The sequence below is a fragment of the Schistocerca nitens genome, chromosome 1, assembly GCF_023898315.1.
Source record: "Schistocerca nitens isolate TAMUIC-IGC-003100 chromosome 1, iqSchNite1.1, whole genome shotgun sequence".
In the NCBI taxonomy this organism is placed as follows: Eukaryota; Metazoa; Arthropoda; class Insecta; order Orthoptera; family Acrididae; genus Schistocerca; species Schistocerca nitens.
The window spans coordinates 1,149,700,925-1,149,726,365 of NC_064614.1; the positions used below are offsets into that span (position 1 = coordinate 1,149,700,925).

Consider the following 25,441-nt stretch of genomic DNA (forward strand, 5'->3'; position numbering starts at 1 on the left):
CATCAGAGACCATCATTTTATATCCTTCATGTGTGCATATTTCAAGAGTTTTACTTGTCTTAAGTGAAGCATTGCCTATCTCTGTTCCACTGTTAGTAGTTCTCACCTGTATTATTCTGTAATGTTTAATGACCAGACTGATAGTGTAAGTGTGCCTATCATTTCTTCTTTACCTCTTCTGCAGCCTACTAATTCCCTCTAACTTACTTCAATACTTCTTTTCTTTACTTAAGGTACATCACGGGTCACCATTAGCCAATACTGAATGTGGGGACACCTTTGTATGTCCCTCATCATCTTTATACTTCATAACTTATAACCATTACGTTCTCGGCCGCTCATTATCTTATACCTTTTCTTTCTTTTATTCTATGGGGGTTGGACCCACTTCCCATGTTTAGGTAAGTTCAATTTTTCACCATATTTTGGTGCACTTACCTCTTTATCCTTTGGTCACGACTTACCTTGTCAGTTGGCTACGGCCGGCCGGAGTGGCCGAGCGGTTCTAGGCGCTACAGTCTGGAACCGCGCGACCGCTACGGTCGCAGGTTCGAATCCTGCCTCGGGCATGGATGTGTGTGATGTCCTTAGGTTAGTTAGGTTTAAGTAGTTCTAAGTTGTAGGGGACTGATGACCTCAGCAGTTAAGTCCCATAGTGCTCAGAGCCATTTGAAACCTCAATTCGATGTAAGTAAACACTCAATCTGAAAACTTTGTCGCTTGTAGCGCGAAACGTAGCGTGCTGAACGCCTTGTGCAGTCGTCATGAGATCGATTCTCAATTGGAAGAAGGCTTTTTTTTATATTAATACTACATACAGTTGGCTACATAAACACTTCGCATTTCATTACCATTTGATCTCGTTGCTGTTCACTTATCTAAGCACAATTGCAGAATGACAGACTTATATCTATTTTCCATGTCTGAGCTAAGATGTTTGTTCACAGTCTCCACAGTGTCTTTTTAGAATTTGTTAAATTTGTTTTTAACAGGATAATATCTTTGTCTCTGTATACCTTGTTACTCTTACAATAGCTTTTTCCTTGTTGTACTGACTGTTTCTTAGGGTCGTTACATGTCATAATCACATAATTTCAGAGTTTGCTAAACATTTCCCAGCAGGATAACACATTTTTATAGATAGCTTTTCCTTTTTTGTACCGTCTCTTTTTCTCACTTACCTTTGTTACTCGCTATTCCCATGTTCCTATGTTCAAGGATGAAGAACGGACTGATGATAGAATATCATTCCGACAGAGAGAAGGGAATATTGCCACTATGACGGGAAATAGAAGTAATATTGCCAATGACTGAGCACCTGGTGTGTGTCAGACACCTTACATTGAAAAGGAGTATTACACTCTGAGGTTGGATAGCGGAGAATGAAAGATGATAGTAAATAGTTCTGACTAAAAGAAGAAGAATAACGACAATATGCAAAGAAAGTGTAATAATATTGTCAATAACTTGAGTGCCTGGTGTTTGTGAAACACCTAGTTTTTCAATCAATCCTTTGACCAGTTATTCTTTTCCTTATTATGTATATGTTGTATTCCACTCTTCCCTCTAATATTTTTGCTGGCGTTTTCTCATCCATCTCCTCCTTTTCTTCATAACATGTATGTTTTTGAAAACTGTTCATCGTCCTACCTGTCTGTTCAATGTCACTTACTTGGTTGGTGTGTTCTACCTGTTCCTTAGGTGATGTTTCGTTTTCTTGCTCTTTATCCTGTATCAGACTTGCGAGGTTGGTCGTTAGGGGTTGAATACTGATATATGGTTTAAGGTCAACAGTGTTGTACATGCCCCTGTTTTTGTTGTTTTGATCGTAGCCACCTCCCTAGAATTTGCATGTGCCATCCTTATTACTTTATATGGCCCTTTATATATTTCATAAAACTTCTTAATTTCATCATCTATCTTGGATGATTTCCTTCTCGTCCTTATTAGTACCTGGCCCCCGATTTGAAATTTTGCTGGTTTTATGTCACTCTTATTTTTTGCTTTACACTTCTCTGCCTTGTCCTTAATCCTCTGCAATGCTACTGTTTTGATTTGATCTCATGTTAAATTCTGGCCTGTTGGAAATGTTATCGATTCTGTGAGAATATTACTAGGCATTTTGCCTGTCAGTACCGCTATTGGCGACATTCCAGTAGTGGTATGAGGGGGTTCCTTCATAACCTCTTCAAACTCTTTGATATGCTCTGCCCACTTTGAGTGCTTTTTAGAACGATACATGCGGGATAACCTCCCGCATTACTCCTTCTGACAGATTCAGTGAAGGGTGATACTTTGAGATATATATTGGCCTTATTTGCAGTTTTTCCAAGGTGTGGTTCCAGATTTTTGCATGCAATTGTGGCCCACTTTCACTTATCACATGACCTAGCTTTCCTATTTTGACTACATAGTCATGTTTAAGTCTGCTAGCCAGTGCCTTGGCAGAACTTTTCTTTAAAGGATAAAACTTGACAAATTTTGAACGTAACTCCACAACACAAATTCATACATATATCCACTGGTTGACCCACACAAGTCCACAGCCACTATATTCATTATACCATAGGTACTATTGGATATACGTTTCCCTTGAGATACTGGTTGGATACTTTCGTTTCCTGACATACTATACATCCCTCAATTAATCATCTGACTCTTCCCTCCATATTATTGAAAATGCAGGCTTCCTTCAATTTCTCGGTGCATTTTCTGACCCCAAAATGGCCCTAACTGAGATGAATATGTAATATTAGTTCATGAACCTCATGTTCTGGCCAGCAGACCTTCCAATTACTGGAATCTGGGTCTGTTTGCCCATATAGAACCCCTTGGTGTACCAGATAATACTTTCGTACTTTAGGTTCATTCTTGTCCCTCCATTTTCTTTTAAACATTCTCAGGGTTTCGTCTTCATTTTGCTCTCTTCGTAGGTTTCGACTTACTTTCCTTACATGTTTGTGGAACCTTAATCCTTTCATGTATATTATTTTTATTTCTTGTTGTTGCATATCACCCTGTTGCATTTCATGCAGACTTAATGGTAACCTGGACAGGGTATCAGCCATGATGTTGTCTGGTTCTGGCATATGAATGATTTCATAGTCATATTCCTGCAGTGCTAATGCCCATCTTGTGAGCCTCCCATGGGTCAGTTTACAGGCAGACAGGAATGCTAGTGCCTTGTGATCTGTGTACACATGTGTTCTTCTCCCTATTAAGTAGTATCTAAATTTCTTGAATGCCCACACTATGGCCAGTGCCTCTTTTTTGGTGACCGAATAGTTCCTTTCCCATTTTGTCAGTATTCTCCTCACAAAACTGATGTATTTTCTTTCCTTATTTGCTGTTTGAAATAAATCCGCGCTGAGCCCATATTCAGACAGGTCCGTCTCTACACAGAAAGGTTGGCCTAAATCCGGGTGAGATAGGGTGATATTTTTATTGAACTCACTTTTTATCTTGTCAAATTCCTCCTGACATTTTCTATTCCAAATCCACACAGCATTTTTCTTCGTAAGTTCCAACAAGGCTTTTGCACTTAATGCCTGATTCATGGCAAGCCGTCTGTAGAATACACAAATACCCAAGAATCGTTTTAACTGCAGTGTGTTTAACGGTTCTGGAAAATTCTTAATAGCTTCGAGTTTATCTGGATTGGGTCTTATTTTGGAGGCTGAAATTATGTGACCAAGAAATCGAATCTCCTTCTTGCCAAATTCTGATTTCTCAAGGTTGATTCTAATTCCTTTTTGTTCGAATGCAGTGAAGATCTCTTCCAATAAGGCGTTATGTTCTCTCCATTATTCGCAGTGATTAGAATGTCATCTATGTAAACTGTTGCCTTTGCTAGCAGTTGGTCTCCTAGCACCGTATCTAACATGCATATAATAGCTGCTGTAGATATCTTTAAACTGAAGGGTATCACCTTAAATTGGTATCCTCTCCCTTGGTAAATGAACGCAGTGTACTTTCTGCACTCCTCGTCTAGGGGCACCTGCCAAATGCTTGCAGTCAAGTCAATACTGGACATGATTTTGGCACTGTCAAACTTTTGCATTAGTTCTTCCAGTAGTTCTGGTCGATCTACTTGCAGTAGCATTATTTTATTAATAGCCCTGGCGTCTAGTGTAATGCGTACAGAACCATCTTTCTTACAGTTACTAGTGGACCTGCATAACTAATATGGGCTCTCTCGACCACCCCACTCTAACATTCTTTTGATCTCTTTCCCTTTTTGAGACGGGGATAGGATGTGGTTTTATTCTGAATGCTTCATGTGGAACTGTTAAAATCGATATACATACTGCTTCATCAGGCCTGGCCCTGGCATGAATACCTGATATTACCTATGTAAGATACACCTTAGTTCTTTAGCTTCTATGGGTTGTATGTTTTCTATGCTTTCCACTCTTTGTTCAACCTTTTGATGTATTTGTTCTGGCATCACTTTATCTACCTGTTCCACTTCTCTCTTAGATTCTTCCTCCCTACTCATACTGTTTCATAAGGAAAGATTCTTCATAATGTGGACTTTAATTCCCTCACTATTCCTTGCATCTGCCTCTGTAGCGTAGTGGTAGCATTACCGCCTACCATGCAGGTGTCCCGGGTTCGATTCCTGGCAGGGGACTGGGTGTTGTGTGTCTTTCATCATCATTGACTCGCAACTCGCCGAAGTGGGGTCAGCTTAAAAGAACTTGCAATACGCGCTTGAACTCCCCGAATGGGGCCTCCCGACCAACAATGCCATACGATCATTTCATTTCACTATTCTTTGCTACTGCTCCGTCCCTTTTTAACGTCTCTATTACTTCTCCATTTATTTCAATATGTCCTGAAGCGAAATATATTTTTACGTGGTTGTTAATCAACCAGTTCATTCCTATAATTATTCCTACATTTAGATTTGGAACCACTATCGAATTCACCTTACCTTTTTTTGTATTTAAAAATCTAGTAAAGTTTGTTTCCTTATTTGTATACTCTTTGCCCTACATGCCATGATTATTTTTTATTCCTTGTAAGGGTAGTTCAGGGACATTGTTGTTTACCTTGATTTTTTCATATAGCTCACGAGCAATAGCATTCATCTCTGATCCCGAGTCTATCTCTGCTACTACACTTACCTGGTATATCTGGATTTCTAATGATGGTTGGACCACCTCTTCCACTTGTTCCTCACTTTCTTCCATTAACGTCTCTTTAACACTGTCTCGTTTATCATAACCTAGGAAGTGAGCTATGGGTCCTGTGGTATTTACAGTTCATGATCGGACCTCATCCGAACGTCCTGTGAGTTTCCCGGTATTGGATCATCATGCATGTAATTGTTCTGTGTATTACCATAATGTTCTCTTGTTACTTGTTTGTGATAGTTACCTCTTCCTCTACCTCTTTCAACCGTGTTATTAAGATATTGATTTTCACTCTGTGTGTCCTGTCTATCATAGTGTCTTGTCTCCTGACGATTTATTCTATTATCTGTGTGTTGAGGATATTGTATTTGTCTGTTTGTCGGTTCTCCTATTATCCTATTTTCATTAGGTCTGTTACTTCCCCAGGGGTTTCTCCTCCAACCTTCTAGATTCTGATTGTTCCCTGCTAATGAATCCAATTGAACCAGTGCTTGCACAATTGCGTTTACATCTCACTTGGATTTCCAATTAATATTTCTTGTACCCTCAGAGGTAAATTGATCATAATGATTGATATTAAATCCATTTATTTCAACGGATCATCTAAGTACAAGTTCTTTTCGACATAAGTCTGGAAGAACTCTTTGTAACTCCTGCAACCACTACTAATAAAATTTCGGCCTTCAGATAGGTCTCTACGAACGCAATTCTGAGCGCTGCTGGACCATTACTGGTTTGTGAATGCTTGCATAAACCCCCCATATGTTTTGCTTTGCGATCCAGTTTTCATTCCCCAGGATAACGCTTCGCCTTCCAACCTACTTATAACACATCCTATTTTCGTTTTGTCATCCCAGTGTTCCAGAAAGACACCCTAAAATTGCTGCCTAAAAGCTACAGGATGTATGTGTCCTTTTGTCGAAAAGCTGTGGAATTTGCACACATGCAGATACTAGTCATTTGAGGCTACTTGTTGTTTACTTCTATCTTTGGACATTTCCTGTTCTAAACACATCTCCAGTCTCCCTTTTATTTGCGTCTCTACCTGACTAACATATTCAGATACCTTTTTCAAATCAGTTTCTTGTACCTGCTCTCTTACCTTTCGCAGCTATGAATGAAGCGCTCTTGCATTGCTTTTGCATGCTTATTCTACATCTTGGACTTTCTCCTTAATTTTCTTAATGTTATCAGTTTCTAATACGTGCACCATTGCGCTTTTACCGTTTAAACCATCTACTTGCTTAGTTACCTCCATTACATCTCTCTCTAATTGGCCTATCTTTGATTCATGTTTTTTAATCTCACCAGAATTCTCACTCACCTGCCCCACTATCCCCCCTAGTATTTCTGTCATTTCAGCTTGGAATTCAGTTTTCATTGTTTCAATTTTCCTATTGATAATTTTACTAGAACTACCCAGGGATTTGTCAACATATACTTTAATATCATCTATCTTTTTGCTATTATCTTCAATTTTCTTATTAAATTGCTTTGCAAATTAGTCAAACTTCTTATTATTTGACCTACTGTTATCGTCCATTTTCTGATCAAGAGATGGAAACTTGTCAACCATTACGGATGGCAAATCACTTATACTAGAACTTCTCTTACTCATACTAGGTACCATTAGCTCTGTGCTTTCATTCAGTTCCTGTTGACTACCCACAGGAAAAGTGTCTGCTGATGCTACGCTATGCAAAACCCTTGACTCTACCAGGTCATTTTTATGATCTGTTCCTTGTATTTGTTCATGTGACAATTACTCCTCCTCCACTACATTACCATTGTGTTCAGGCTGTGAATGCTGAACCACTTCCTGACTATCATCAGCCATATTTGGCTCATTTTTCATTAATATCTCTATTCTGATCTTCTAATTCTATAGTCTCGAGATTTGCCACATTCTCCTCGGAAATGTCACTGTTATTAAATTCACTTCTCTCTGGAGAATAAATCACGTCTCTGTGAAGCAAGTCAATTATTTTCTTATCCTCCATGGTGTCCAAAATAATTCTTAACTCTATTTTAATTCTAAGTTAACATAGGATACATAATATAATGTCAGCTCTTCTGCATTTTAGCTCCTCTCAACTTGAATCATGAACTCTGCAAGAGCTGCTGAAGCGGTGTGCTATGCTACTGCTTGTGCCTCCTCCTGCCACTGGGTCTGGTGGCTTAGGCGCCCCCTATACTGCTGGGCTTATGCAAAGCACCCCAACTACCTCAGTAGTCTCGTTGTCTGCGCCGTCTCAGATCGAGCCATCTGGTGACGACCAAGGGCATTGTTACACCTCCCTGCCGATCTCCGAGCGCTTCCCCCTCCTTCGCACAAGGTCGATGCTCCGCGTGATGTGGGTGTCCGTTGGTCCCTCGGCCTCTGCGGTGTGTGGCGGTTGGCTGCCTTCACGTACGTTTCCTTGACTGACTTCCGAAACCGGTTTCAACCACTTGTTACTGTGCGGCCACTCACTTTCTGCTGCGTCACGAGTCACAGCTGCCCGAAATTTTTCCTCGCGCCTCCATGCTGCGCTGAGCTGTTACACATAAACGTCACACACTAATTTTTACTCCTCGCTTTCTCCGTAGCACTGTTCTCTTATAACACCAAGTACATGTTCACTGTCTCATCACTGTTTACGCTATCCAAAGTCACTGTTCATTTAATTCTCTTTTCCTACCTCACTGTTCCTCCCATTCACTGTCACAGTTCATGTTCAAGTTCTTTATTCACTGTTGAACACACAGTTCACCTTCATATTCTCCAGGCATATTACTTGCATTCCGTGATTTTTAGTGTGCACATTCTTACAATGACAGCTTTGTGCAGACACTGTTACCCGGCTTAACAGGACACACCTAAGCTACCTCCCCACCAGGGATGCCATGTACAATGCTCTCCGTGGCATTGTAGCGAGAAGGAAGCGACTCTGCCTTACTTCTCTGGTTTCTGTATTACTAACCTGGTGTCTTGCTGTTTCGGTAGTCCCTCGTCGCACAGTAGTAGCACTCAGGCACCAGATTCAGTGTAGGTTTGTGGTCCTGCTGATGTGGGGTGTGTCGAGATGCCAATTGTTAAATGTTAACAACATTTTGTACTATACTCGTTTTAATAAAGAATACTTTGAAACACACGTCACAGAATTTCCAATATGGCGGCTCTTGGCTACGCCATTATATTCAACCCTTTCAACACATTAACACATTTCTCACTTTCCATACTCGTGATAGACACTGCCTACGACACAAAGCGTTCATTGATAACTAATACCTTCACCCCCTACAGCTGGAATATTTACTCGCAACCATTGTTTTGGAACCGCCCCTGGTTATTTGACCATGCGTTTTGAGTGGCGCCTCAGTACTGGGTGCCTATTCTCCTCGCTATTGTGCCGATCGTTTCGGTACTCAAGAGCACCGAACGGTCTAGTACTCGAATTAGTGCCCCAGCATTATTCAGTATGCATTTCGGAAGCGATACCGTTCGGGTCTAGAGAACCGAAGCGCTGTTGTCGGTTCGAGTCGCGCAAGCCAATCAAAAGCAAGCGGCAGCAGATCCGTGCATGCGCACTGCAGTGCGCACAGCACCATGAACACAAGGCGGTTAGCAGACGACATAGGCGCGCTATTCTTCCAAGTACCGAAAATTGCGTTTACGTTGCCATAACGCATGACGCCGCATTCCATCGAGCTGACGTGCCCGCCTTCATCACACTTGCCTCCTCCTTAACAGTATCAGGCGCAGTATATCCATTTCCATGATTCTCATCTGAAATGCATAGAAATTTTTACAGTTAACCCTGACCGCATGTTTCATTGCATGCATAAAAACACAGCGTATTTGACTGTATTCTGCAGATTGTCGTAAATGCTACATTATGTCATCTTATTCTCATTCACACTGACATCGTGTTTTGGATTTTACGTTTCGGAAAATGAGACAGGAATAGTGTGTAATACCACATTGTACTAATACATCTATAAAAAACCCGAAATATTGATTCCGAGAGTCTTAAAGAATAAGAAGATAAACAGAATGTGGTTATGACTCGCTCCCAGAGATCCAAATGATTAACTATTCCACTTCCCTATATCATACGTCAACGATTTGGGTCTTAAAAACAAAATTGGAAAAATGCATTTTCGAGAGCTCCTGCAGTTTGTCGAATTTTATAACATGCATCTCATGAATGAAAATGTTTTGTATATGGTGCTACAGTAAAAAATTTTAAGACAGAGGTCTTTCATGTCTGTCTACTGTGGTTGAGGATTCGATAGCAGATAAATACTCGTGACAAGCAAGATTATGAAGATGGCTGTTGCTAGTTACATTCCCAGTAATGTAAGTTGTGCTCTTACATTCCTGTCTAACCGCATAATCAGAAGTCGCTACATATTCGGAAAAAATGTTGAATTATTTCTGACAAGAAAAAATATAAAGGTCACTGTCGGTTGTTTCACTTACAGCAATTTCATTTCCAACAATTACATATTTCGTATTTTAGACACACAGAAATCAGGAGATCATTACGGAGGAAGTGCGCTCTTACATGTAAGTAATAACGAATATTGCAGAAAAATCTTAACTTACACGAATAACAACGTCTCAGAGCGTGTTGCATATACACTCCTGGAAATTGAAATAAGAACACCGTGAATTCATTGCCCCAGGAAGGGGAAACTTTATTGACACATTCCTGGGGTCAGATACATCACATGATCACACTGACAGAACCACAGGCACATAGACACAGGCAACAGAGCATGCACAATGTCGGCACTAGTACAGTGTATATCCACCTTTCGCAGCAATGCAGGCTGCTATTCTCCCATGGAGACGATCGTAGAGATGCTGGATGTAGTCCTGTGGAACGGCTTGCCATGCCATTTCCACCTGGCGCCTCAGTTGGACCAGCGTTCGTGCTGGACGTGCAGACCGCATGAGACGACGCTTCATCCAGTCCCAAACATGCTCAATGGGGGACAGATCCAGAGATCTTGCTGGCCAGGGTAGTTGACTTACACCTTCTAGAGCACGTTGGGTGGCACGGGATACATGCGGACGTGCATTGTCCTGTTGGAACAGCAAGTTCCCTTGCCGGTCTAGGAATGGTAGAACGATGGGTTTGATGACGGTTTGGATGTACCGTGCACTATTCAGTGTCCCCTCGACGATCACCAGTGGTGTACGGCCAGTGTAGCAGATCGCTCCCCACACCATGATGCCGGGTGTTGGCCCTGTGTGCCTCGGTCGTATGCAGTCCTGATTGTGGCGCTCACCTGCACGGCGCCAAACACGCATACGACCATCATTGGCACCAAGGCAGAAGCGACTCTCATCGCTGAAGACGACACGTCTCCATTCGTCCCTCCATTCACGCCTGTCGCGACGCCACTGGAGGCGGGCTGCACGATGTTGGGGCGTGAGCGGAAGACGGCCTAACGGTGTGCGGGACCGTAGCCCAGCTTCATAGAGACGGTTGCGAATGGTCCTCGCCGATACCCCAGGAGCAACAGTGTCCCTAATTTGCTGGGAAGTGGCGGTGCGGTCCCCTACGGCACTGCGTAGGATCCTACGGTCTTGGCGTGCATCCGTGCGTCGCTGCGGTCCGGTCCCAGGTCGACGGGCACGTGCACCTTCCGCCGACCACTGGCGACAACATTGATGTACTGTGGAGACCTCACGCCCCACGTGTTGAGCAATTCGGCGGTACGTCCACCCGGCCTCCCGCATGCCCACTATACGCCCTCGCTCAAAGTCCGTCAACTGCACATACGGTTCACGTCCACGCTGTCGCGGCATGCTACCAGTGTTAAAGACTGCGATGGAACTCCGTATGCCACGGCAAACTGGCTGACACTGACGGCGGCGGTGCACAAATGCTGCGCAGCTAGCGCCATTCGACGGCCAACACGCGGTTCCTGGTGTGTCCGCTGTGCCGTGCGTGTGATCATTGCTTGTACAGCCCTCTCGCAGTGTCCGGAGCAAGTATGGTGGGTCTGACACACCGGTGTCAATGTGTTCTTTTTTCCATTTCCAGGAGTGTATGAATAGGAAAAAAAAAATTGTTTGCGCCCAACCCGTGTTCTTTGGTATCGCATTGCCGCGCGCTAACCACTTGGCCACGGCAAACAACAGATACACAGTTCTCATTTGTTGTAGTATTGTCTAGAGGAACGTAGGCTGACTTCTTTGTCAAACGGTGCTCTGTAAGTCATTAATGCGTGATAGTTTGGAAGGTTTCCAATATCAGGCTTCACATAATTGCTTTCCATTGTTACTGGAAAGTTGTAAACACGTTTCGATAATTACTAACCTATTTGTGGGAAAAAGTACACAAAGGCACTAGGAACGACAGTTCACACTCATGTAATATGCGTAAGCAGGGCCGATGTCTTGATATTTAATGATCTTTAAAATCTTATTCGTATAAAAATAACACGCATTTTGAGAGAACATTGACCGAAAATGTTTTATTTTTATTTTTTGATGTAATCATTCATAGTAACAACCTAACCTAACCATATTTCTAACAAAGGAAAACAGTCTATTACGAACTCACCTTCCAACTGGATGCGTCCTCTGGTGATTCTTCAGTAACACAATCACTAAATCCAAAGCTAAAACCGCTAAACATGTTTAAAATAACAAATTACAGGTGTACATAAACCACAGCTCACTGATCGACAGGTGCAGACCGAAATCCAAAACCTCTCAGTACAATTGTCGTAAAATCGGTGGGAGGACAGTTCGGTAACAAGTCTCAGAAGGTTACTGAATAGGATATTTCGATGAAGAACCGAAAATGACTTCACTACCGAGGCTAACCTACTACACCGATCGGTATGAACGATACAGAATAGGGCCCATGGAGTGTGAACCAGCAAACGGTCCGGCCGAGTGAGCAATTCCGATCATCTTCAGTGTGCTTTCTTCTCGACTATCGATGTATGTGTAGTAAATAGTAATCGATGTTGAAGATAAACACATATGACGTTTTTGTGCTAATAATCTGGTACATTGTTACGTTATGTTCAATGTGTTGACAGTACTGTTTCTATGATCGTATTCTGTTTTGCGAGCGATTGAAATGATTTGTGGAAGTAAGTTGTTTAAATACCTATCTTGTTTTTTACGATCTTCGAGCATCAAGTGTTTCCAGCAGTGTTTTAACCAATTTTACCTTTATCATACAAGTACATAGCGCATAACTGCACCCCAATACGTAACGCATTCAACAGTGTTTTAACCAATTTTACCTTTATCATACAAGTACATAGTGCATAACTGCACCCCAATACGTAACGCAAAGTTTCATGCTGCATTTATAACTAGCTACATTGTACAGTTTCAACATTATGATTTCTCAAACAGATTTTGAAAAGTGACATAGTCTTTGATAATGATACAGAAGAAAACAGGCCTTAGTTTTACAACTATATTTCACCCATGGATCTATTGTGGTGGCGAAGCTGGAAGTCGAGGTGTTGCATGTGTCAGGCGTTGAGCTCTTGACCATAAGGTGGGTGATGTCTCCTTGAAAATGTAAGCCGGCTTCACTCTGCTGAGAGACACTGTGGCCTGTTTGCCATTTACTATGATGAACATCGTGTGTGTTTGTGTCTCTACACAGGACGCGATGGGGTCCACTATACGGTGGCTGCAGTGGTGGCTCGACGCAGTCTGTATGTAACATAATGTGTGAACAGCTTTGGAGTTTGTTATGCACAAAAGTTGTTGGACAACCATGCCTGGAGGCCTTTGTGGGTTTGATTTGGCTTACATGTTCCAATAACTTGCGAAGGAACTCTGGTTGGTCATCCATTTCTGAAAGTAGGCCTATGTCGACAAACTCCCCTGGTAGGCGCAGAGTCTCGCCATAAGACAATTCAGTTGCTGAGGATCCTATACCTGGTTTGTATGTGGCTTGTAGATCCAGCAGGACTATGGGTAGTGCAGACGTCCAAGATGTCCCATGGCACATTAGCGCAGCCTTCAGCGTTCAGTGCCAATGTGCAAGGATGCCATTGCTGGTCAGATGATAATTGGTCGTTTTGTGATGGATGTGGCCACAGAACTTCGCCAACTGTGTGAAGAAATCTGTCTCGAACTGTCGGCCTCTGTCGGTGGTGATATGGAGTGAACAGACGATTCTCGCCAGCCAGGTTGATGTGAAAGCGATGGTTAGTGTTTCCGCAGAGATGTTGTCTGTAGGTACTGCTGCAAGCCATCGTGTATATCTGTCAGTCATTGTGAATATGTACCACTGGCCATCCGATGGAGGAAGTTGTCCTACCACATCAAGATGAACATGAGCGAAGTGTGAAGAAGTGTCTGGAAACAATCCTATTGGGGTATGTATATGGGGAGTGATTGTGCAAAGTTGGCAACACTGGCAAGTTCTCGTCCATTCGCGGCAGTCTCTTTCTATCTTTGGCCACACGAACCTTTGAGACACTAGCTTGAAAGTCGACCAGACTCCTGAGTGGCAAAGATTATGTAAGGAATCGAACACTGGCCTGCGAAATGCAACAGGAACAAAAGGGCGTGATCTGCCACGTGACACTTCACGGTACAATTTCATGTTCTTGCCAGGAATGTCGACTTGCTGTAACTTGAGTGCTGCAGTGTCATCATGCAATATGGTGTGTAGCTTGGAATCTTCTTGTTGCGCCCTGGCAAGCGCTATCATGTCCACAGGCTGAGAGACATTGGCGACTCTAGAGAGGCAGTCCGCAACCACATTAGTGATGTGTGATATATGGCGGATGTCTGTACTAAACTGGCTAATAAATTCTAGTTGGACATACTGCTGTGGAGAGCAAGTGTTGCTGTTTTTCTTGGGCCGGCCGCGGTGGTCTCGCGGTTCTAGGCGCACAGTCCGGAACCGTGCGACTGCTACGGTCGCAGGTTCGAATCCTGCCTCGGGCGTGGATGTTTGTGATGTCCTTACGTTAGTTAGGTTTAAGTAGTTCTAAGTTCTAGGGGACTAATGACCACAGCAGTTGAGTCCCATAGTGCTCAGAGCCATTTGAACCATTTTTTGTTTTTCTTGAAGGCACATGTAAAGGCTCGTGGTTGAAACAGACTGAGTCGAGGAACGGCTCCTAGATCGTTTGCGGCTACGTCTTCTGTAGCGACTAGGACCTTCTTGTGACAACCAGTGGCCGAAAGTACTTGATTACTTGATATATGGCTAAAAGTTCCCGATCATATGTGCTCCATCTTTGTCGTGCAGGCAACAGCCTGTGCGAGAAATAAGCCAGTGGCTGCCAGGCATCGTCCGCCCATTGTTGGAGGGCTGTACCAATGGCTAACTGACTGGCATCCACCACTAATGCCAGTGGAGCTTCGAGGTTGGGGTGCGCCAGCAGTAGTGCTAGGCTCTTTTTGTTTACTTCGAAAGCCGCATTCATCTCCTCGGTCCACTGCACAGGAGAACTGCTCTTAACCTTGGGACCAGCCAGTGCTTCATTCAACGGCACCTGTTGTTCGACAGTGGGTGGTAAATGATGGCGGCAAAAACTGAGCATTCCTAAGTATCTGCGTAGCTCTTTTATTGTAGATGGCTTGGGTAATTGCAATACGGCTTTAACCTTCTCAGTGAGTGGTAATGAGCCTGATGAAGATATTCGATGACTCAGGAAATCGACTTGATGTTGGCCAAACACACATTTAGCTGTGTTTAACACCACGCCATACTTCCCGAAACGCTCAAAAACTTCTCAGGTGCTGACGATGTTTCTCCTTGGACGATGAATACACTAACACATCGTCCAGATAGGCAAAACAAAAATTCAACCCACGCAAGACAGAACCGACGAACCTCTGCCAGGTTTGAGCAGCATTACGCAAGCCAAAGGTCATAAACTTGCTTTCATACAACCCAAATGGCGTAATAATAGCGGTCTTTGGAATGTTATCTGTTGCCACGAGAATCTGGGTATGCACTTTTGCGCAGTCTATAACACTGATTACAGTGGCTCCATGCAGGGCGTGGCTAGTATTCTAGTAGTGGCACTGGGTAGTGACCAGGCACGGTCCGTGAGTTGAGCGCTCTGTAATCGCCACATCGGCTTCAGGCTCCTCCCTTTTTGGGTACTAAATGCAGTGCGGGTGACCACGGACTACTTGAGGGTCGGATGATACCTTCTCGTAACATCGTGTCGAATTCTGTTTTAGCAATGGCGGGGCGACCTGGAGCCAATCGTCTCGGCTGGCAAGACACAGTTCGTAGTTTTTATGTGGTGGACCATATCGTGCAAAACTTGCTGTGGCGCGCCTGGAGGCCTCGTTAAGGTCGGGAACTCATGCAGCAGCGAGCGATACTCCTCGTCTGCAACCTGTATAACCTTGATGTTGTATGTTCTGGCATCACGATGGTACCCAGTGGTTGTTAAGTACGGTAACATTATTAGGTGGGAATTCGCTACATCCGGCAGGAGCTGACAGTGAGCTAATAAATCGACACCGATTATTGCTTCGGCCACGTCTGCTACAGTAAAGTCCCATGTGAATTGACGGCAGAGCCCCAAATTCAATTTTTCACGCCGTGTGCCATACATCGCAATTGCTGGATTATTTGCGGCAGACAAGCTAAATGCAGTGGGTGGCCTGCAACAGTGACGTGATGCTCTGGGCAGGATACTAAGGTCGGACCCTGTGTCTGTTAAATACTTCTGGCCTGATACTCTGTTAGTAATGAGTAGGCGTCGGGATGTAGTTGAGTAGTTGGTGGCGCCTACGTCCGACCGCCGTTTGCTTTTGGGCCGGCGCAGGGCCAGTGCACTTTTTAGCCTGCTCACGAAATCTTCTGTGGTACCAACAAGTGGTCGGACCAGCATCTGAAACAGACTGAGTCGAGGAACGGCTCCTAGATCGTTTGCGGCTACGTCTTCTGTAGCGACTAGGACCTTCTTGTGACAACAGTGTGCCAATATGTGGGCTCAGTGCATCAACTTTGGCGGACAGAGCGCCGTAGTCTGCACGTGAAACAGGAAGGGCCACGGACGCGACACCACCAGACATTGTCACAGCACTAACCTGTTCGTTCGGAGCGATGGCATCTTGGATGCTGTCGGCCAGTTTCGCAACAGTGTCCAGGAACATGTCTGTCTGCGTTGCGACGATCGCCTTTACCTGCGGTGGCAGACAGCTGCTCAATAGCATACGCAGAAGATTGTTGGGTACTGTTCCGATGACCACCTTGCTGCGGAGGTGACGCAGGTACTGAGACGGTTTTCTGTCGCCTATATCTTCCTGAGTCAGCAGTTGTCTGATACGGTCTTCCTGCGATGCTGCAACTCTGCGAATAAGCTCAGCCTTTAATCTTTCGTATGCATTCTCCGTCGGTGGTGCCGTGATTATATCATGAACTTCGGAAGCGTAGCGTTGCTCGAGCTGACTCACTATTAATGCAAACTTAGTCGTATCCGCTGTAATTCCGGCATAGCAAAATCTGGCCTCAACCTGAACGAACCATAGAACTGGATTATGTGGCCAAAACGGTGGGAGGCGAACAGCAAGTCTCGATACTGCAGGCGATTCCATTCTGTAACCAGTTTTGTCGCGGGACCGGTTTTCTCGGCGCGGATCACATCGGGGTCACCACTGACGGGTATATTTTCATCGTGTAGAGCTATCCGTACTTAATAAATATTCAAACACGCACTGAGAATATACTTGAGCGGTTTATTACTTGCTATTACAGAAAAAGAAGCACAGTTGCTATATGTAACTTGTAAACAACAAAACAGTAACCAAGGAACAGAATAAACATAAAGACAAAAGTTATGACTTTGAGGAGTAGGCAACAACATTATTCAGTTCACCAAGCGGCGGATTCAAAGTTGGCGGTTTACGCCATTCATTTGTTGTCATGCAGTCAGTGGATTCGAGACACATTTATTTATGGACGGTGCGAACGGAACTAACGTGTAAATACACAGCACTGACAGCAATCGACGTGAGTAGCGGTCGCAACACTGTGAAAAATTCTCGCTGCGTTGTAGATAGCTTTCTGAAAAAAAAAAAAAAAGCCCTGCTGTAAATATTGGGTGTAGTGAAGGGGATATGTAATTAGAAGTGAATTTTTTATCTTGGACCCCACTGAATTTTTCAGTAAGGCGCGGACGTAAACATTAGGCATTTATACCAGTCTTTTTCCTACCACAATCACATTTTATGCTTTCACGTGCATTACGCCACCTCACAACCAAACTGTTGCCTTTCAACCTAACCTGGACTTCATGCGGCACTACAGCTCATCCTGTTTCCACAACCAATGCTTCGGTGAGGGAGTGTGTGTGGGGGGGGGGGGGGGGGGAGGGGGCTGCAGTACATAACTTAGATATTTAAAATGTTTGTGTCAGGATATATCGCTAGAGACCTGTACTAGCTTCCAAGACAGCCAAAGGTGATTAGCAAAAATTATATGTGTGTGTTAAAATTCGGCTGAAGAATTATCAGTTCTTTTAGACACGTTTTCTATTGCTGTACCTTCTTAGTGGTTTTGTTTTTTAAATTGTTTTACCAGTGGGGAGGATATTTAGCATGGCATCATTTCTGCTGCAGCTGTTATGTGATAACATTTTATTTGTTTTGTTAATTCACTTTTCACATGTCATGTTTTGTAAATCCTCTGATGGAGAGCCTTCAGTGATGTGGAGCAAGTGAAGTAATGAATTAATAGCTAGAAATATCCACTCCAGTAGATGCCAGTAAATTATACAAACAATAGCCTACATTGTGACCAATGCTAATCTGCTCACACCAGAAATTACAAGAATTACTGAACATCTTCGTATACCACTCAACTGTTGTTTATACCAACTTCTTTGACCACTATATTGTTATTCTATGGCATGTGACCCAATCTTCAAGATTCTCCAAGCTCATACGTCTTTAGTTTTGATGAAGTATGTGCAAATATATGTAGGGACCAGCATTAACTTTTACCAAGTTCCAGTTCCATCTGTAACTTTGTGTAAGTATGAAAGACATTTTCACAAGAGTCACCCTTTGCAAAATTGGAAGTTCATGAAAAAAAATTCCTCGAGCTTTGCAAGCCATTATTTCTTGAAGTAGTGATGAAGTCCCTGCAACTTACCACCATGACAACTTGTACATAATACTAAAATGAAGTTCAGTAAACCATGGCCATAGCACAATTGCTCATGCCATAAAACTTTATCGTGACAAGTTTTTCTCATATTTGTGACTAAAAGATGTTGGAAACCTGAAAACTGCACTGTCTGTTTGCTAATCAGCAAGTTAATGAAACTGTCATACGAATATCTTCACTATGTTATCACAATTTAGATATAAAAAATTACTATACCAAACTGTGCCCATCACTGACAATGTATTGGATATCAATACCTCTGATTTTATAATTAACACCACTGAATAGAATCATGTAACTCTTTCAGGAACACATATTTCAGCTCTGGTTTATTTCAGTTAAGGTGCAAAAATATGTCTTTAATTAGTAAAAAATAAACAAATTAACATATTAATCCTTGCATTGACCCACATTGGCTGTACCACTATCTCAGGTAAATTTCAATCTGAAATATTCTACCTACACAAGCTGAGTGGAAACCAGCTGCACCTACAGTCACAAACAACGTTGAGTGTAATTCACGAACTTTTAGAAATCAGACTTGAGGTCCATTTCTGTTTTGATAAACATCAAACATTTCTTTTGAAATTCTCAGTTGCAAGTGGTTTTGTTTCTGAACTTTTTCTCCGTCTACTTGAACGGAAAAATAGTGTGTCGCCTAAACAGATTTGACTAATTCTTGTTCTTGAATAAATACCTTGTGTTGTCACCCACTTTTTTCCATGCTTACTGTTTTGATGCTTCTTTCACCATTCTTTTTGAAAGGTGACCTGCTTCTATACGGACCATCACTGAGGAATTGGGACCAGAATGTGAGTTTTTCCTTGCTGATTGGATCTACTTGACGTTTCATTAATTGATCATTTGGTAGCAATCAGAATAATCAAGATGATGTTTGCTGTAGGTTACTCCAGTTCATTAGTATCAAGTCTCCCAAATATTGCCATTTTCTTAATAATGAATCTTTCAGTTTGCATAGCCCTTATTTATCTCTTGAACCAGTTAGTTGAAATTTCAGTGATGAGATTCCATCTGCTGGTAAGCTCATACTCTGAAATATTGGTCTTGTGAGCTTCATCTGTTTGAAATGGAACTAACATCTGTGGCATTTTCTTTGTGTAAGAGCCTTTCCTACTTGGTGGACATAGTTTTTAATTTGGTTTTATGTTGGACTTCAGCATACATTTTAGCTGATCAAACATTTTGAGATCAACTGAGAGCAAATATTTTCTTATTATGTAAATCTTTATGCAAAATGATTACAATATTAGCTGTGTAAAAATTCGCCTGAAAAGTTCAATTTCACCAATCTAGTTTGACCCATGATATAACTGCATTGTGTGACTTCGTGGTGATGCTTTGTTTTTTAGTACATACATACATACATACATACAGTCTTGTCATGTTTGTAGATGCCATTTTGGTGGCACTCTTTTGTGTTGGATATGTGTGTTTCAAAGTTGCTTGTTAGATATATTAGTAAGTCATTTGATTGTGTGAGTCAAGTGTGTTGTTATTGAGTTTATGCCAGTTTATAGTGAGTTACTTTAATTCTTCCCATGGCAGCTGATGAATTTGTGTTTGGAGTTCTTAGTGCTATGTGTTTCTTACAGTTTGAGATTTAATATTATTTTTCTTTTTTTGTTGGTCATGGAGATGACATGGAAATTTATGTCGTTGCCCTTTGCAGCAGGCATATGTTATCTGCGGTCAAATTCCTACAGTTATTTAGAGTGATTGAGGTCATATTTGTTTTTTATGGGGGGGGGGGGGGGAGCCCAGATTTGTGATGGTGACTTTGGTTTGTGAGTATTTTTTGTGATTTTATTTGTTTTGTATTACAGTTTGTCTTCACATTTTTGTTAAAAATGTGAATAGTAGTTCCAGTATTGTGACCTTCTGGAGGGTTGTTTTTGAAAATTAGACTTCTTTAGACATTATTTTAATGCTTTTCTGTATGTTTTAAAAGTGCAATTACAACATTTGTACTGGGTAAAAAATAAACTTATACCATACCACATCTCAGAATCTGTGGTTCTGATTTTGTTTGTCAGGAGAACTGGTATGAAGTATTGGTGTGTATTGTCACAAATCAAACACTGGTTGTCTGTGTATATCGAAATTGGTGATGTTAGTTTTCATGAGTTGAAGGTTTTTCTTGTTGATGTTTGGTAATTGTGTTGGATTGTGATTGGAAGGTATCATGGATATTGGTTTACCATCATTGCTTAGGTCATATTTTTGATAGCAGTTACGTGAGTGAGTGTTGGTTTGTTGTACTGTGGACTTCGTTTTGGATAGATAGGGTAAGTGAAGGTTTGGATAACGGATTTGATCTATTCAGTGTGATGGTTTTTGGTTCTGCAGGCATCTTTATATTTATTGTTTTTCATTTAGTTTGTCTGTACCCAAAACTGCCTACTTTTCACAGCTGTCCTGCCAGTTTCATTCTGTTGCTGGAGGTAAACATTTTATGTGTTATTTATGTTTGCTTGTGTAACAAATGTTGTCATGGTCATGATGTTGTATATGCTTGAAGAGGGAGTCCATCATCTTGATGGTATCATAGGTCGATGAAACTGCAACTTTCAGCTTTGTTCTCTGTAGGAGCTGTGCTTCATGATGAAAGTATATCTGGGCACATTCATTCAAGCTGAAACTACTATGTTTGTTAAACAACTTTTGTTCCTTTAAAGAATATTCTTTTGCAGACTGTATACATTTACTGGCTTTGTATATAGTGATTTGGCATGTGGAATTATGATTTTCAAAGCTACTACAATTTAATTAATGTTCTTTCACCTGCATATTGCAAATCCACTGCCAATACAACTGTGGGTTTTATGGCTATAGTGACGGTCCATGCACCAAAAATTCCAACTTATTACGATAAGGCACTTTTATTACGGTTTGTATATTTACATGAGCACCAGAAAAACAATGCACAATTTCATGACTTGTGTATCACTACTCAAGACGCAGTCGGGACTGCCAAAGAAGCTCGAGTCCCCAAAGACCTTTTACTCTGCGCTTCACCAGTGAAGTTACTGGCAGTCGACTGTCGCCACACAACTATGAAAAGTCTCAAGGCACTAATTCCTTGAAATTCTGAACTCATTTGTTACTGTAATCTTCTATGCTACTACAAGAATATAAAGACAAGTTATAATTTAGCTTAGTTACCAAAAATCTCAAGGATTTGTTGACTGATTTACTTCAGGTTATTGCGTGGTACTGTAAATGTTTGGACGGACGTAGGCTACGTATTTTTTAAATATATATGATATGTAAGTGTATATATGCAATATAAATGGGAATGCTCTTGATGGAATTACTTCATATTTTGACACAGTACTGTAGTAAACATATAGACTGACATACACAACATTTTTTAAAAATATATGTGGTATACAAACACATCTATACTATACAGAAGAGAGATGCTGTTCACCAATTTCTCCAAAAGGTCTTGATCAATTTACTTCAAATTTTTACACAGTACTCTAATAACCTGTTCAGAGAGATGTAGACTATATATTTTTAGTTTATAAGGCATATGAATCTATACTACTATATAAAAACAAGTTGTCATCTAAATTTGTTACCAAAAATCTTGACTTGTTCTTGACCGATTTATTTCAGATTCTTACACGATACCCTAATAAATGTTCAGATGGACATGGGCCACATATTTTTTTTAAACACATGTTGTGTATAAATGTAAATACAAATATCTAATACATAAAGGGGAAACATCGTTAGCAAAAATCTCAAGAAGTTCTTGAATGTTGTACTTTAAATTGTTACATCATACTCTGCTAACAATCAGATGGACATGGATTATGTGTTTTTTAAACAAAAGTGTACAGATTTTTTGTTAAAAACAACTGTTAGAAAGAAAATCTGTGATGTGAAAATTGTGCAGTTTTCTATTCTTTCTAACAGTCAATTTAAAGTCAGATATTAGGGCATTTGAACCATTAGACAAATTGTTTCTTCCACATACATTCTTTCTCCTTAAATACAAAACTAAACAAAAATTGTATGTACAACATTGTGCTGTTTTGTTGTATTTGTTGCAGTCAGTGTTGAGAAGAAAGAGGAATATTGCATTTATGACTTGTCTATTTATGATTCGAATATTACTATGGAATGTTAATCATGCAAAACTTTGCAGTTGTTCTCATTTACAGATAAAAAACTGTGAGAAATACTGTCATTGAAGCTACTGTCCTAACACATCTAGCAGGCAAAGAGGTCTCTCCTCAACCCCTTGTATTAATGATCCCAACCAATTTACCCTTTCGTTTTAAATGAATTCATTTCCCAATTGAGGATTTGTTTGCAATAACAATAAACAAGGCTCCAGGTCAGAGAGAGGAAGAGGAGATGAAAAGAACATTTGCTAGTCATTATATAAAGACAAGCCATTGTTTAAGATAGTTACCAAAAATCTCAAAAAGTACTTGACTGATGTACTTCACAGTTTTACATGGTACTCTAATGAACTTTTGAACAAACATAGGCTACACATTTTTAATATACATAATATAAAAATATATATATACACTGAGGTGACAAAAGTCATGGGATAGTGATATGGACATATACAGACACCGGTAATATCGCATACACAAGGTATAAGAAAGCCTTGCATTGGTGGAGCTGTCATTTATACTGAGGTGATTCATATGAAAAGGTTTCCAATGTGAAGGAAATTAACAGACTCTGAACACAGAATGGTATTTTGGAAATAAACAAATGGGTCATTCCATTTCAGAAATTGTTAGGGAAGTCACCATTGTGAGATCCGCAGTGTCAGAAGTGTGATGAGGATACGAAATTTTGGGTGTTTACTCTCACCACAGACAATGCAGTGCCCAGTGGCCTTTACTTAATGACTGAGAGCACTGGCTTTCATGTATAGTTGTCAGTGTTAACAGACAAGTAACACCACATGAAATAACCGCAGAAATCAATATGGGACATATGATGACCGTTAGGACAGTGTGGCGAAATTTGGTATTAATGGGCTATTGCAACAAATGACCAGTGTAAGTGCCTTTGTTAACAGCACATCACCACCTGTAACTCACTTTCTGTGGTTCAGACCCCACAAAGACATAGGACCAAGTGTCAACGAAGCACTGTGCAAGCCTCTCCATAATGGTGTGGGCTGTGTTTACATGGAATGGACTGGGTCCTCTGGTCCAACTTACTGATCATTAATTGGAAATGGTTATGTTTGGGTACTTGGAGACCACTTCAGCCATTCATGGACTTCATGTTCCCAAATGACAACTGAATCTTTATGGATGACAACGCACCATGTCACCATGGCACAATCGTTTGTGATTGGTTTGAAGAACATTCTGGACAATTTGAGCAAATGGTTTGGCCATCCAGATCACCTGACATGAGTTCCATCGAACATTTACAGTGATAATCAAGATGTCAGTTTGTGGACAAAATCCTGCAGTAGCAACACTTTTGCAAAATCAAGATGTCAGTTTGTGGACAAAATCCTGCAGTAGCAACACTTTTGCAATTATGGATGGGTATAGAGGCAATACGGCTCAGTATTTGTGCAGGGGGCACTAGCAACTTGTTGAGTCCAAGTGACATTAAGTAGCTGCACTACGCCGTTCGAAAGGAGGTCCAACCCAATGTTAGGATATTTATATACGGTATATATGTTTTTAAACCATATTATACATGTTTCCTGTTAAAACTGACTGTGAGAAAGAAAATAATGATAGTAGAGCATTTAAACCAACAGAGAAATGTTTCTCCCATACATATTCTTTATCATTATGTATATATTTTTGAACAAAAATTGTATACACAACAATGCACTTTATTGTTTTCTTCCTCACCGCCATTTTTCACAGAAAAGAGGGAAGTTGTATTTATGGCTTATCAGCTTATGATTAGTTAGTTAGTTGGTTGCATGTTCCATTGATCAATTGCATGGTACAGTAGCCGTTATGATGTGGAACGTGTCAACTGCAGTAGAATACTACGTGTCAAGTGCAATAGAATACTACTATGGAATCTGAGTTTGCAGTAACAGTAAACACGTCCCAGGTCAGTGAGCAGGGGAGGGACAGGTGGACAGAGGTGGATGGAGGATGAAGGAAATGGATATAGAGAGAGGATAGGGGGAAATGTGGGTGAGAGGGGTAGGAACAGATGGAGAGAGAGAGAAAGGGGGGGGGGGGGCAGGGTGTGAGTGGACAGAGATATGGGGGAGGAGGTGATGGACGAGAATGTGGGAGGAGGAAGAGATGGACCAAGAGAGGAGGTGGTAGAAGAAGATGACATACATCCAATTCTGATACATGTGTAGCATTTATAGTTCACTGGTTCAATATACAATGAAGCAACAATGCTTCAAATGCACTTTGTAAGGGAAATGGGGAGAATTGTTTAATTGACCATGTAATTAACTGAAAGTATTAAACATAATGATAAAATCCCATGATTTTACCAAATTTTTGTGCATTAACTAAAATGACACCAAAATGAAAGTAGTTGTTTCTGATAGCTCTGAATGTGCTCTTTCTGGTGGCACCAGTGATTGTGAAATCAGTTATGTCAATTTTAAGATATGTGATGCAAAATACAGGTGAAGTTTTGTATTTCTGGAAAGTTTTAGGCTGATAATATGGAGAATACATTGGTAGGAAAGTTCAAAATTCACTAATTTTCTAACTTGCAGACAAATAGTGAACTGCCAAATGAGATGCTGAGTCACAGATAGGTGCAAACAAATATAGCTTTCTGCCCATAAGGCCTTCGTCAAAATTAGACGACAAACACACACGTACATTCTCACGCACGCACGCGCGCGCACACACACACACACACACACTCACTCACTCACTCACTCTCTCTCTCTCTCTCTCTCTCTCTCTCTCTCTCTCTCTGCAGTCTTGGGCAACTATGGCCTCAGTTGCGTTGTGTTGCAATTGCATGTGTGTGTTTGTCATCTAATTTTGACAAAGGCCATACTGGCCAAAAGCTATATTTGTGACAGTCTTTTTGTTGTGCCTAACTGCGATTCAGCATCTCCACTATATGCTGACTAGCAACTTTCCTTTTCACAATATTGTTACATTCCATCCTGGATTTTCCATTGTTTGATTTTTGCACTGACAAATGAATGTGTTTCCAGTG

At 41.4% G+C, this 25,441-nt stretch overlaps 1 protein-coding gene across 5 annotated transcripts in view; it reads left to right on the forward strand.

The window, feature by feature from the left end:
* The window catches only part of LOC126199866 (uncharacterized), a 164,497-nt gene that overhangs the window by 86,094 nt on the left and 52,962 nt on the right, over positions 1 to 25,441 (forward strand). Inside the window, exon 1 of one of the 5 annotated variants that reach the window (XM_049936659.1) lies at positions 16,954 to 17,104. The exons of 3 other annotated variants lie outside the window; for them this stretch is intronic. The gene's annotated coding sequence lies outside the window, so the exon portion shown is untranslated. Of the gene's footprint in view, positions 1 to 16,953; positions 17,105 to 17,536; positions 17,555 to 25,441 lie in introns of those variants that run through there. One more of the 5 variants, XM_049936664.1, reaches the window with a different exon arrangement.